Source organism: Cebus imitator, unplaced genomic scaffold (genome assembly GCF_001604975.1).
Source record: "Cebus imitator isolate Cc_AM_T3 unplaced genomic scaffold, Cebus_imitator-1.0 Scaffold525, whole genome shotgun sequence".
Taxonomy (NCBI): domain Eukaryota; kingdom Metazoa; phylum Chordata; class Mammalia; order Primates; family Cebidae; genus Cebus; species Cebus imitator.
In genome coordinates, this window is record NW_016107840.1 from 641,370 (window position 1) to 654,748 (window position 13,379).

Here is a 13,379-nt window from a genome sequence, read left to right on the forward strand (position 1 = left end):
TCTTTTTCTTTGGCAGGCACCAAAATACTATTGAGCTTTGGGGCCAATCCCACTGGTTTGGAGGTAAACAGGGTTTAGAGCCCAGGAAATAAACAGAAATGACAGAAGACAGTGCACTCCGAGACTTTCCTAAATCTTCATAAAATTAATTATGGCTCAATTGTATAAAAACTCATAAGTGAATGCAATTTTCTGGATTGATCGATGTAGGGACAAAAGATATTACAATAGGAACTGAATACAGGAACGTTAAGAGTTTGTATTTACGGCATTGGAAGAAATTGTGGGGAGAGATTTGACTTCCACAGGCTGTGGAATTGATGTTTTAAATTAAGTAGAATAAAACTGACATATTTTATTTCATTGCAATTGACAAAATACATATTTTGACTATTGAGACTAATGTGGCAATAAGCAATAAATGGAGTTAGCAATTATTAGCCCTATGTTATTAGGAAATTGAAGATTAAAAGAGTAAAAGAAAATAGGGTAAGTGGGAGAATCAGTATTTGAATCCAATTATTATTTATTAGAAAATTTATGACTCACCAGAGCCACAGAACTACCTACTCTATTAGCCAGGAACCTTGCCACACTGGAAGAGACATGACCACATGTGTATATTTTGTCCACATTATAGAAGACACCAATCCTGATTTCGTTCACCTCCTAAGCTGGTTTCATTTGAACACATTTAAAACAACCCAAAACCCTGACATCTACCCATTGTAAACATAAAACTAAAATAAACTTAAAAGCACAAAAATAAAGTTTTAAAAATGCATCACACAAAATCCCACACAGAAACAGTATTGTTATCAAAGGTTGATGAATTTCATTATTGTCCTCTTATACAAACTAGATATTGATAAGCTATCAATCTAAATTATTGAGCTAGATAGGATTTTATAAAACATATAAAAGTTAATGCCAGAGCAATTAGTCAAGATAAATAAATAAATGAAAAAGAGGAAGTCAAATTGTTCCTCTTTGCAGATAGCATAATCTTACATATTGAAAAACCTAAGGACTGATAAACAAATTCAGTAAAGTTGCAGGATACAACATTAATATGCAAAAATCAGTATCATTTCCATACCCAAACAACAAACTAGCTTTCATGAAAAAGAAATCAAGAGGGTTATCCCATTTACAATAGTTACCCAAAAATGGCTCTTATAAAAATCACAAAAAATAACAAATGCTGGTGAGAATACAGTGAAAGGGGACCCCTATACACTGCTGGTGGGAGCCTAAACTCGTACAGCTTCTACCACAGAGAACAGTTTGGAGGTTCTTCAAAAACTACAAATAGAACTACCACATGATCCAGCAATCCCACTACTGGGAATTTATCTGAAAGAAGAAAATCATTGTATCTGAGAGGCATCTGCACCCCGATGTTTATTGTGGCATTATTCACAATAGCCAAGGTATGGAATCAACCTAGGCATCCAACAACAGATAAATGGATAAATAAAATGAGATGTATATATGCTATGGAATACTATTCAGCCACTAAAAATAAAATCCTGTCATTCGAGGCAACATGAATGGAACAGGAGGACATTATGTTGAGTGAAAAAAGCCAGGAACAAAAAATTAAACTTCTCATCTTCTCACTTAGATGTGGAAGTTAAAAAAAAGTAGATTTCATAGAAGCAAAAAGTAACACAGAGGATATCAGAGGCTGGGAAGGAGAGGGAGACAAGGAGAGATTTATTAAATGATACAAAAATACAGCTAGATATGTTGAATACATTCTAGAGTTGTGTACCACTGTAGGATGACTATACTTATCAATAGTACATTAAAAAGCTTCATATAGTTAGAAGAGGATAGTGATGTTCCTAGCACAAAGAAATGATAAAGGTTTGAGATGATGGATATGCTAATTACCACTGATCTGATCAGTGGATATTATATATATTAAAATATCACTATGAACCCCATGAATATGTGCAATTATTATTTGTCAATTAATGATAAAATAAAAATTTAAAAATAATTTAAATGTGTTAATTATGAAAATATTGATTAATCTGAGCAGCATAATCTATAGATTTAACGAAATTTTGTTAAAAATCCCAAACAGAATTTATTACAGATTTAATAAGCTCTTTCCAAAATGTATAGACAAGAGCATATAGCCAAAATAACCAAAATATTTAGAAGAGAATAAAGTGAAAAACTTACTTTACCAAAAATAAAGATTTCTAAAGAATATAGCAAAATAGAGACAATGTCAATTTGGTCCAGAATTTTGTATACGAACACACAGCCACTTATCTATAAGGAAGAAATAAAACTGGAACTCATATTATGCTGTATACAGTAGTCAATTTCTAGTGGTTTAAAACTTAAATAATTTTTTTAAAAGTAGCCTAAACTTGGAAGAAAATATTGGAGACTATATTTAACACCTGAGGTAGAAAAGGAAGGATTTCTTTTAGAAAACCACAAAGTTACAGGCCATAAAGGTAAATTTGTTTATGTTGTAATTGAAAACAGGTAAGGCTTCTTGCTATGGCAAAGAGAATGGTAAACCTTTTGTTCCCAAAACCAAGTTTACAACTGAACAAAATTGTCAAAAGCAAGCATTTCAGGCCTGTGGAGGGTGATCAAAAAAAAAAAAAAAAAAAAAAAAAAAAGAAATGGAGAGATTATTTTAATGAAGATGTGCTAGAACTTCTGGTAAAAGTGATGGGAGGGCTGGACGTGATGGCTCGCACCTGTAATCCCAGCACTTCAGGAGGCCAAGGTGGGTGGATAGCTTGAGGTCAGGAGTTTGAGACCAGCCTGACTAACATGGTGAAACCTCATCTCTACTAAAAATACACAAATTAGCCAGGTGTGTTGAAGGGCACCTATAATCTCAGCTACTCAGGAGACTGAGACATGATAATAGTTTGAACCTGGGAGGCGGAGTTTGCAGTGAGATGAGATTGTGCCACTGTACTCCAGCCGAGGAAACAGAGCAAGACTCTGCATAAAATAAAACAAACAAACCACCACCACTACCACCACCACCAACAACAAAATGGTGTGAGTCTGAGGCTGCTTGCCAGGGTCTGCTCTTATTTCTCCCACCCCCAGGTCAGTTACAGTAGTTTTACCAGGGTAAGGCTGGCCATGAAAACCAGCAACTTTGCTGCCAGAGGCGCCTCACTCAATTTGGAGTAGAGGGTGAAAATTCATGGCCGGCAGTGTTTTCAGTAAATGTAGTAAACTAATCAGAAAAAAAAGTTGGGGAAACACGTAAGTCTGCTAGTTTAAGGTTATTACTCCTGGATGCATGTCAGACCAGCCTGAAATTTAAGGGGAATACCTTAAAAATTAGAGAGTCATAGAAGGGTCAGTTAAGCTCCATACACATCCTTGAAAGAGTAGAATACTATGCATGCACATGAGAGCCCCTAGAGGGCCCAGGAGGAAGTAAAAGCTGGAGAAAAGCCTGAGAACTGCTTGAGCTTTCAATGCGCTGCCCTTCCCACACACAAACCCATGCACAGAAGTTGGAAGCCTTGCATTCTACATGTCCCTAGACGTTTAAACACAGTCTCTTCTGAATTATTGACTGAGCCTTAAGTTATTCAGGCAACTCATTGGAAGCCATCATTGGTCACACATTGTCAAGGAGTCAGATCTACAGGTAAGTCCAGGCAAGTTGTTAATAATAAAGAAACAAACGAACAAGCAAACAAACGGAAAATTCTCAGACCAAAAACTTTCAGAATCCAGAATTGTTACAATATATTTTGTAAAAGCTCCAATTTTCAACAACAAAAAAATTATAAAGATGTGAAAAAACAGGAAAGTGTGTCCCATACTCAGGAAAGGTTAAAAAACAAAACAAAACAAAAAAAGCAGTTAACAGCAACTGACTCTAAGTGGTCCCCCATGTTGCTTTGGGCAGGAAGACTTTCAGCTGCTATATGTTAAAAGATAAAATACATTTATGTTTACAGAATTAATGAAAAATATAATAATAATGACTATAAATTTGATAGTTCCATAAAGAAAAATTATAAAAAAGAAGCAAGTGGAAATTCTAATAACTGACATGAAAAATTCCCAGTCTCTGTAAACAGGGTATCTCCATAAAAGTATAAATTATGGAAAAAGAAAAAAGAAGCAAATGGAAATTCTAATAGCCAACATGAAAAATTCACTAAATGATTTCAAAAGAATATATGATGTGAACTTCATGACCGATAAATAGAAATTATCTGTTGTAAGAAATGAAGAGAAAAATATGGAAGAAACACGGACAGAGATTCAGAAACTACAGGACAGGGTCAAACACTCCCTCCAGGTACGCACAGGACCCTTCTCAGCACTCCTGAGAGGCGGCCCCCTCCCTGCCTGTGGTAGTAACATCCACCAGGTGTGGCTAATGACTTCCAGATGAATCCCACTACAATTCCTCCATCCTTTTGTGGGTGTCGCAGGTGCTTTCTCATGAATCACGAGCTGCAGTATTGAACTTTATATAAAGGAATTCTTTTCAAAAGTGTTTGCCTACTTCTATTCTCTTTTCTTTGCCTTAGGTTAGGCAAGATTGAGGTATCTTAAAGCCTTGTATGGTTTTTATTGGGTGTTTGCATTGGTTTGTCCTTTCCAGATGCTTTAAGAAAAGAGGGTAGAAAGAAAAGGCCACTGTACCATAAGGCCATCTATGGGTAGGTATGAAATGGCCATGGTTGGGAAAGGACTCCAGGAGAGAAAAGAAACTGCTTTTTCTCTTCCTTTCCTAATAGAAATGTAACTTTTCTGTTTTACTATAGGGCTTACTTTACTTTTCTAAGCTCTTAGATCACTAACAAAAAATAAAATATTCAGAGAATTAAAGTATTTAAAAACATGCAAGTTTTGTTACTCAATAACAAAACGGATAATATTTATTTTTTAGGTAGGACATATTGGATTATTGTGCAAGTAGAATTATAACAGAGCTTAAGGTTTTTTTTTTAAATAGGAAATATTTTTTCTATCTTGTCATGTAAGAAAGCACTAAACTAACTTTATTACAAATTTTGTTATGTTAAAATTGGTTAGCCCTCCGATGCAAGTTTGACTTGAATGCAAATAATAGCATTAAGTTTATTTATACTTAAAAAACCCTGCCATTTCACACCTATAAGAATGACAAAAATATTTTAAATTACGACAATGCCAAGTATTGGCAAATAAATGTAGAAGTGGGAACAGTCACACCCTAATATAGAGCTATGAACTGTTATAACCACTTGGCAATATCTAATAAATGAGAAAACTGTCGGCCTACCAATTCCTCTCCTGGTTACATAACTTGGAAAAACATCTGTATACCTATTTAATTGAAACAGAAAAGACTGGCACCAAATGAAATGCCCATCAACGGAATAAATAATAATTAAATTTTGGTGAACTTAAATATAATGGTTCCTAGCAATGAAAACAAATGATTTATTTAGATCTACGATTATCAGCAACCATAAATCTCATAATCATACTAGTTAGTAATAAACGCATGTTGCAAAAATGTATGTATAGAATGATTCAGTTTAAAAAATGTTTAAATATATATGAAACAAGATTATACATTCTGGAGACAAATACACATATGTGGTCAAATGTAAAGGAATAAAATAAAATGTAAAGGAAAAAAAGCAGTTACCTTTGGGAGAAGAGGAGGATGTGTATACAAAAGGACTTGATAATATTTGCAGTTTTACTTTTTAACCTGAATGATTAATATATAAATGTTTATTTTTGTTAATCTTTACATGTTTTACGGATCTGAAACACTTTATAAAATTTTTATAAAGAAAACTCTTATTCAGTCCAATCACTAGGCCAATTTGAAACAATGCTACTAAAAATATTAATAAAGCTGGAGTTTATGTATAACACTGAAAGTAATGAGAAACCCAAAGTTTTAAAGAACATCAAAAAATAAATAATTTCTAACATAGAGGGCACCAAACACACAACTAACATTTTCCTTTGTTATTTCATAGCATCGAGACTTCAGCTGATAAACAGAAATTCCACCATTCTCTTTTGGGACACCACTTCCCAGAACTTCTGTGAGAGACTGTAGAGATATTGGTGTTTTTATTTAAACATTCACTGTTATACTATGACATAATTTTTATATCCTATAACAATATCATTTGTTATTAACTGGTGATACTATTGAAGTCTTGAAAACAATGTGCTAAAAAACAGTAAATTTGGAATAGAATTTAAATGTAATTTATTATGGAGACTAAGAATTGCAGTATACTGATAAGATGGTATGCCTCAAATATTAGAAATAATGAGAAAATAAACACTGGCATGAATATGTCATTTAGTTTACTAAATAGAATAGCACAGAATCATTAATCTCTAAGTCACAACATATACCTTAAGTCATAGGGCTATCCCTCCCTGGCACCCCTGACACACACACATTGATGACATTTGGGGCATAAAAGATTTGGCAACTCCAGACCTTCATTCCAATAAAGTGAAAAGTGGATGGAGCTGGGTGGGGGCTGAGCCCTTTAAATGGGGTATGTATTCATTCATCACGCTCTCTACCAGTTCCTACTGCTTATCAGGGAATCTTGAACTTCAGCTTCAGTGAGATCCTGTAGCGCTTGTTCAAACACAGGTTACGGGGTCTCACCCCAGATTTTTGTTTCAATAGGCCAGGGACAGAGCTTTAGAACTGGTATTTCTAATGCGGTCCTAGGTGCTGCTCATCCTTGAGAGCAATTGCTCATAGCAGTTTTTTCCACTCATTTACCTTTCCTGCCTTTCATCTACATTTCCTATACAATCTTTCCTGAAGTTCAGTTTGTGGCTCCTTGTCCAGATCATAGTTAATAAGACAGAGTTTATACATAATTTATCTTTTTAACATATTAGCATGGTGGACCCTATAGTAATGCTATTTCAAGTCATCAGTATTTCAGTGTACTTTCCTGAGTGAGAGGAAAAAGTAAAGCTATCCCCTATATTTCTGAGTAATCAGTCTGCACATACCCCTGGGATCAGTTCTCACATAGTGAATGCTAATTGTGTGCGCTGAGGAGTGGGAAGGTTTAAAAACCCTGAGTTTTATATTAATACTCTGTGTGCTGTGAGGTATATTGGAGTGTATTTGGGAATTTGTACAAGTAAGCCAGGTTCTTTTTCTCATTGTAATTGAGGATAAGAATATTCCTCATAGACAACATGAAAGAAATTAAAGGAGATTGTGTGTGCCCATCTTGGAACTCAATACATATTAGTTTCCATTTCTCATCTCTTCTATCCTTCTCTGGTTGGATTGGGGGGAATTTGGGGAAATATCATGGAAGATGTTGCCTTAGAGGACAGGAAGGATTTGGGATGTGCTAACATATTTATTTTCAAAGTGTGGCTAGCATGGCTGATAAACTGAATTTTTTAGTTAAATTTGAACGTAAATAGCTCCATGTGCCTAGTAGCTATGGTATTGGGGACTGCAGGTATAGAATTTAAGTAAGTCAGATAGGTCTAGATTTAAATCCTGGCTTCTTTAGCTCTAGGATCTTATGCAAACTACTGAGTGCAACTTATCCCCCTCCCCCATATGATTGCCATGATGAAGAAATAAGGTTATTAAAGAAAAAAATGGATGTACTCAGTGAATATCAACTGCCATTTTAGCACTAACTGCAAATTGAATATTGATACGCTTTCTTCCTGAAACTTTTCCATGAAAGAAAGTTGATGAATTATGTGGAAATATTCCCCAATAAACTCTCTAGATTATAGGCAGCGGGTTGTGTGTGAAGATTTGAGAGAGCCATCTCAGAACTTTGTCATCTGGACATGTAACACAGTTGGGATGTCTTTAAGAAGCTGGATCCTGCCCTTTGTGAAAAAATACCTATTTCATGTAGATTTATGACAAGGGCTAATGCATGCAATAAAACTGGTTTTGCACTGAGCTAATTTAAGCACATGCTCATTCACTCATAGCTGCTGAGCCAGGGCCCTGCTAGGAAACTCACATATTTATTATGTAGTATGAACCTCTGTTCTCTACTGTTTGATTCCATTCACATGAGATTGCATTTGACATTGAAATGGATGGAACAACCGTCCTGAGAGCAGGAAACTCCTTTAGGGTTTTGCCTCAGATCACTGAAATCGTGTCGAAAGAGGTAATTGTTAGTCTGTATGTCTCAGTTTCCTTATCTATCCAACGAAGAGGACAAAATACACCACAGTGCTGTCTGCTTTTTTAGAACTATGGAAGCCATTCAACAAATCATGAGAATGAGTTATGTGGAGACTTAATGAAAATAAAGTGCATAATAGGAAAAGAAAGTGCAATATATTTTATTCAACTCTCTCATGTGGCCACATGGATGGATTCTTCCCAAGAGAGCATAATAGTAGAACATTTTAGCTGTAGATGTGGAATGAATGCAGCTTCTAGTTGAGTATTTTCTCTGGCTTTGTCTGTGTGAAGCACAGATGTTTTACAAATCATCTTTATATTAAGACTGAGATAACCCAACTAGGTTTGAAAACGATCATATTTTTCAAATTATGTTGTTTCCCATGCTCTAGACTCCAGGAAGAAAATTGGCTTCAGTAGACGGTTTCTAACACGTTTCCCCAGGGTCTTCAATTCAGCAACCTCCGGGAGTTGTGAGTGCAGCACTGCCCATTTTCTGGCGTGGAGGATGAAGGTACAGGCCCCACAGTTCGTGCAAGCCTCTCCTGAGGGGTCATGCCTCCTCTTGCACAGGACAAATGAGGAGTTTTGGCCATGGACAGCTTTAGGAAAGGACATTTTAAAATGAAACCTCAACAAGCAAGTTCTATCCCTGGCTCTCATGAGTCAAAAACCTGCCAAGGCCTGGGTCTTCCAGGTCCTGCTGTGAAGAGTGTGCATGCACTAGATAACCTCCGACTCTGGTTCACCTGGTTGCATGTGGGCATGCTGGACTTGGGAGAAAACAAGTTGTCTATCCGTGCATCTGGCAGCATCTCTGTCACCTGAGGAAGTCGGCTGCTGTTGACATAAGGCATAGTGGGGCTGAACTCAGTTCTAGATTTTTGGGCACCAGCTAACTTCTGTGGTGCTGCAGCCACTTCCAAAGTACCTTCCTTGGTATCATGATCTAAAGTCTCTCCCATTGAATATGCATAGCCTCCTATGCACTTGACAAAGGAGCACAGATTGGTTAAGGTGATTGGCCTGGGAAGTACTTCCACTTTGGAAGAGAAAGTTATTCCATTTACCACAGGAATGCAACCTGGTATACCTTATACTAACATCATAATAGCCCCAAAACAGTATATCGGAATAACTCAGTTAAAATACCTTTACCTAGAGACAGAGTAGTACAGTCTGAAGCATGGCAAGTCTGCACACTTGTTTATGGTCTGCCCTCCACTTTGGGTAATCAGGGAGTGGGGACAGGCATGGACATCCATCGTGAAGCTTCATTTGCATGGGTTTTCTGAAACTGCCCATATCAACATAAGTATGTGATTGCTCAAACACATGCACATACACATACACATGCTTGCCCCCTCCAAAAATAAGCAATAACCCAGCGCCATCTAGATCCATAGAAAAAAAAAATATATATATATAATTTCCCCACGCCAGAAAGCAAAAAGGTTTTCAGAAATGCAGCATTTGATTTGTTCTGCCAAATAGGGCTCTGAGCCTTTCTGTCAAGACATCTACTTTCAGGTTAAGGATAATTCTAGTTTTGTTCCAAACCAAGGACTTTCTCAAATAATGGTGTGAACTCCCACAGGGTCATTAGGAAGCAGGGAGTGACTTCAACATCTTAAAGGCATCTCTAGTCTATTCACTTAAGATTTAAAAAAATCTCAGTCAGTTTCTCACTCTCACACACTCTCATGCACATGATCAAATTAATGGATGAAGTAGAAGCAAACATTGGCTCAAGGTCATCTAACCATGGCCAGAAACACAGTTATTTCATCTTCAAATCCAGTGGGTTTTTCCCCAACTTTGCAACATGCCTTAAATATTGCACCTGATTACTCATACGAGCTCTTCAGCAGTAAAGATTCATGATCTCATAATGTCAAAGCTGGAAAGTTCTGACATCATCTCCTTCTAGATCTCTGTCATTTTTCAGAGAGGTCTAAAGTCCCAAGAGTTCATGTGGCTTGGACAAGTTTACAGAGAAAGTGAACAACAGAAAAATGACCAGAATGCTGCCCCAGGACCCAGAGTTCTTGTTTCTGATTTGTTTCAGGCATTCCCCCCTCATAATCATCTTAACTTTTATTTAGTGGAAAAATATAATGGAGTCAAAGCTGCCAAAACTCTATTCCTTTAGGGAAATGTTTGTTTCTCCAAAGTGATAAGAATATCAGTTTGCAACAGGCATTTGACATTCAGAGGTCTTGAAGATCCACTGAGATTATTAAAGAGAATGTTAAATTTTGTGCTTTTCTCTAATAATTAAAAAAAAACTTACAGGAAATTAAATATTGCTGGCCAGTTTAGGGTTTCAAGACCAGACAGACTCTGTTAATAAGAGGAATGTGAGTGAAGAATGACTTCAATGGTAAATCTCAAAGTTCTTTCCGAATTTGAAGGCACAGCAAGTAATGTTAATGATACCTGTTAAAATCATACGACCTTTTTCCTTTCATTTGTTTGATTCTTGTGTTCTTCCTTCCTTCTTTGTATGCAAAGTCAGACATGCTCCAAGGCTGAAGTGAGCAAGCCAGTGCCGGAAGGCTGCTCTCCTTGGTACAGCTGGCCTTCTGGTAGTTCCGTGCTTTAAAAGTAGCTGTCATGAGTATAAAAAGATACTTGTGCCTAGAGCCTACCCAGTAGGAGAGATCTGGCATGAATATCTTCAAAAGTTCACCCCAGTGAATTTCTCATCTTTCAGTGTGGACAGTCACCAGACCAGAGATGCACATTTGCCTTCTTCACTGGGGAAACCCTGATGTCAGTGCAGGCAGCCCTTCTCCCTGCCATCCCTGTTCCAGCATGATCTGCTCCAAAATGCAAAACTGGACTTAGGCACCTGCAGTAAGTCACTGGAAACCCCTTTTGACTTCCCCTTTGCTATGGGCTGGGGCCTGTGGTGCATGCCAAGGACAGAAATATGAACCCCAGGTGGTTACTGCAGGGAGCTCCACCTGAGCAGAGGGTGTGGCTCAAGGGACAGAGGGAGATAGTTATGGTGACTTTTCGAATTTGCGTTTCCAAATCCAGGGTCTGCTGAATCAACTACCTGCGCTCTTCTAGAATCAGGATTGTGTGGTGTTGCCGTCTCTGGTCCTACCAGCAGAAGGTGCTCAGGTGTCAGCTGGATCTGGGCCCCAGCAGCTGACTCTGTGGCCTTAGTAAATTACAGCAGTACTAGTGTCTGCATTTGGGCCTCTGCCAAGGATTGAGTTTCAGTATAGTGCCAGTAAATAGAAAAACATTCAATGAATGTCAGCTAACTTTAACTGTGTGTCTTGCATTTAAATAAATTTATTCTCCTGTAGCTTAGAAGAATCCAGGACATACTTATTCATCTTTCTTCTCTATAATTTGGCCTTCTCTGCTTTCAGGTGTGTAGGATCAATCAGGGGTCCTTCCTCAAGAGTGTCAAGCCCTCTTGGATGGGAATGTCTGTCAGGTCTCTGAGCACGTGGATCTGGAGACACACTGTTTGAAGTTCAGAGGCTTGGACCTCTGAGTGCTGGAATTGCAGCACAGTATATTTTCTTCTTTTTCATCAGAGAGATAGGCACATTTTGTAGTCTGGAAGGACCCTTGATGGTGACAGCGTTGACCCTTGAACAACAGGTGGTTGAATTGAGCGGGTACACTGACATATGTGGATTTCCTTCTGCCTCTGCCACCCGTGAGGCAGCAGAACCAACTCCTCCTTCTTCTCCACCTCCTCCTCCTCCTCCTCAATATGAACCTTTAGGATGATCCCTTCCATTCACTTAACAAAAGGCAAACATATTTTCTCTTCCTTATAATTTTCTTAATAACATTTTCCTTTTGCCAGTTTACTGTAAGACTACAGCTTATAATGCCTATGACATATAAAATACATGTTAATTGACTGTTTATCTTATCATTAAGGCTTCTGATCAACAAAAGGCTATCAGTAGTTAAGTTTTGGGGAAGTCAAAATTATAAACAGATTTTTGACTGTAGTGAGGAGAGTTAACACCCTTAAGCCCTCACATCATTTAAAGTTATCTGTATTTCAAGACCCTGCCCAAACAGGATTCCCTCTGCCAAATGACCAAACAACCTTTCCTTGAAAATGTATAGTCAGAGACTGCTTACTTTACAAATAAATCCATTCTGCTGTTGGGAAATTTAACTGTTTTTTGTTTTGTTTTGTTTTTCAAAAAGAGCTCTTGTTCATTTTGAGCAAAATCTGCCTCTGCACAGAATCTCTCCTTTGGTCCCAGCTCTTTCCACTTACTGTCAAAGACGATGCCCATTGTGGAGTGGTGGATAAGTCTCAGTTTCCGTTGATCTGGCAGTGACCATCTGGGGTATTGCAAGGAAGAAGAGGAGGCTACTTTAGGACTCACTGGGAGGAGGACTGGGGTCCACAGGCCATGACTGGCCACAAGTGCTCCCTGGGAGAAATCCTGGGGCCCACCAGCTACATCTGGCCACAGGAGCAGGGAGGGTGCTGCACGCACCACTGACTCATTGGCTGACCAGAGTCTAACCCTCAGCTATCTCTTCTCATGTTTTCCAAGTATTTTTGCAAAATTAGACACCATTTTCTTCATGCTCCCTTTCTGTGCATTCTTTATTTTTTATTTTGGGGGGTATTTTTAGCAATATCAATCTCAGCCTAGGTCTGACTAGTGCAGGTAAACAGCCGTTGTATTATCTTCATTTTCTCAGGACACTCCCAACCCACACCGTTCAACACTCATCTCTGTTTCTGGGGAGTCCCTTTTCCTTGTGGAATTTCATCATCTTATATTCATTTGTCCATCTGGGCCACAGATCCATCTTGCATTCACTTCTGTCATCTGTTGCATTCTCCCTGCTTCCCGCTTTGACACGTTGGCAAATATGTTCAGCCTGGTGTCAATGTCTCATCCAAAACACTAAGAAGTTGCCGGGTTTATCTTCTGGGCTTTCCGTCAGCATACTCTCTTCACACCATGCCTTTTATACCACTCTTACAGTCTTAACTAGCTCCAACTTAAGACTCCAGCCAATGTCTTTGTAAATTATAACTCTCCTGTGATATCTGCATTTTAATAAAGGACTCCAGAGGTCCTCATGCTGTTATTTTAGGCAGCAGCACAAGAACTGAAAGGCAGTAAGACTAGTGAAGCGACTGAGTTGAGTGGATCACTCAGCTGTTTAGGAGCAGCCAGGAGCA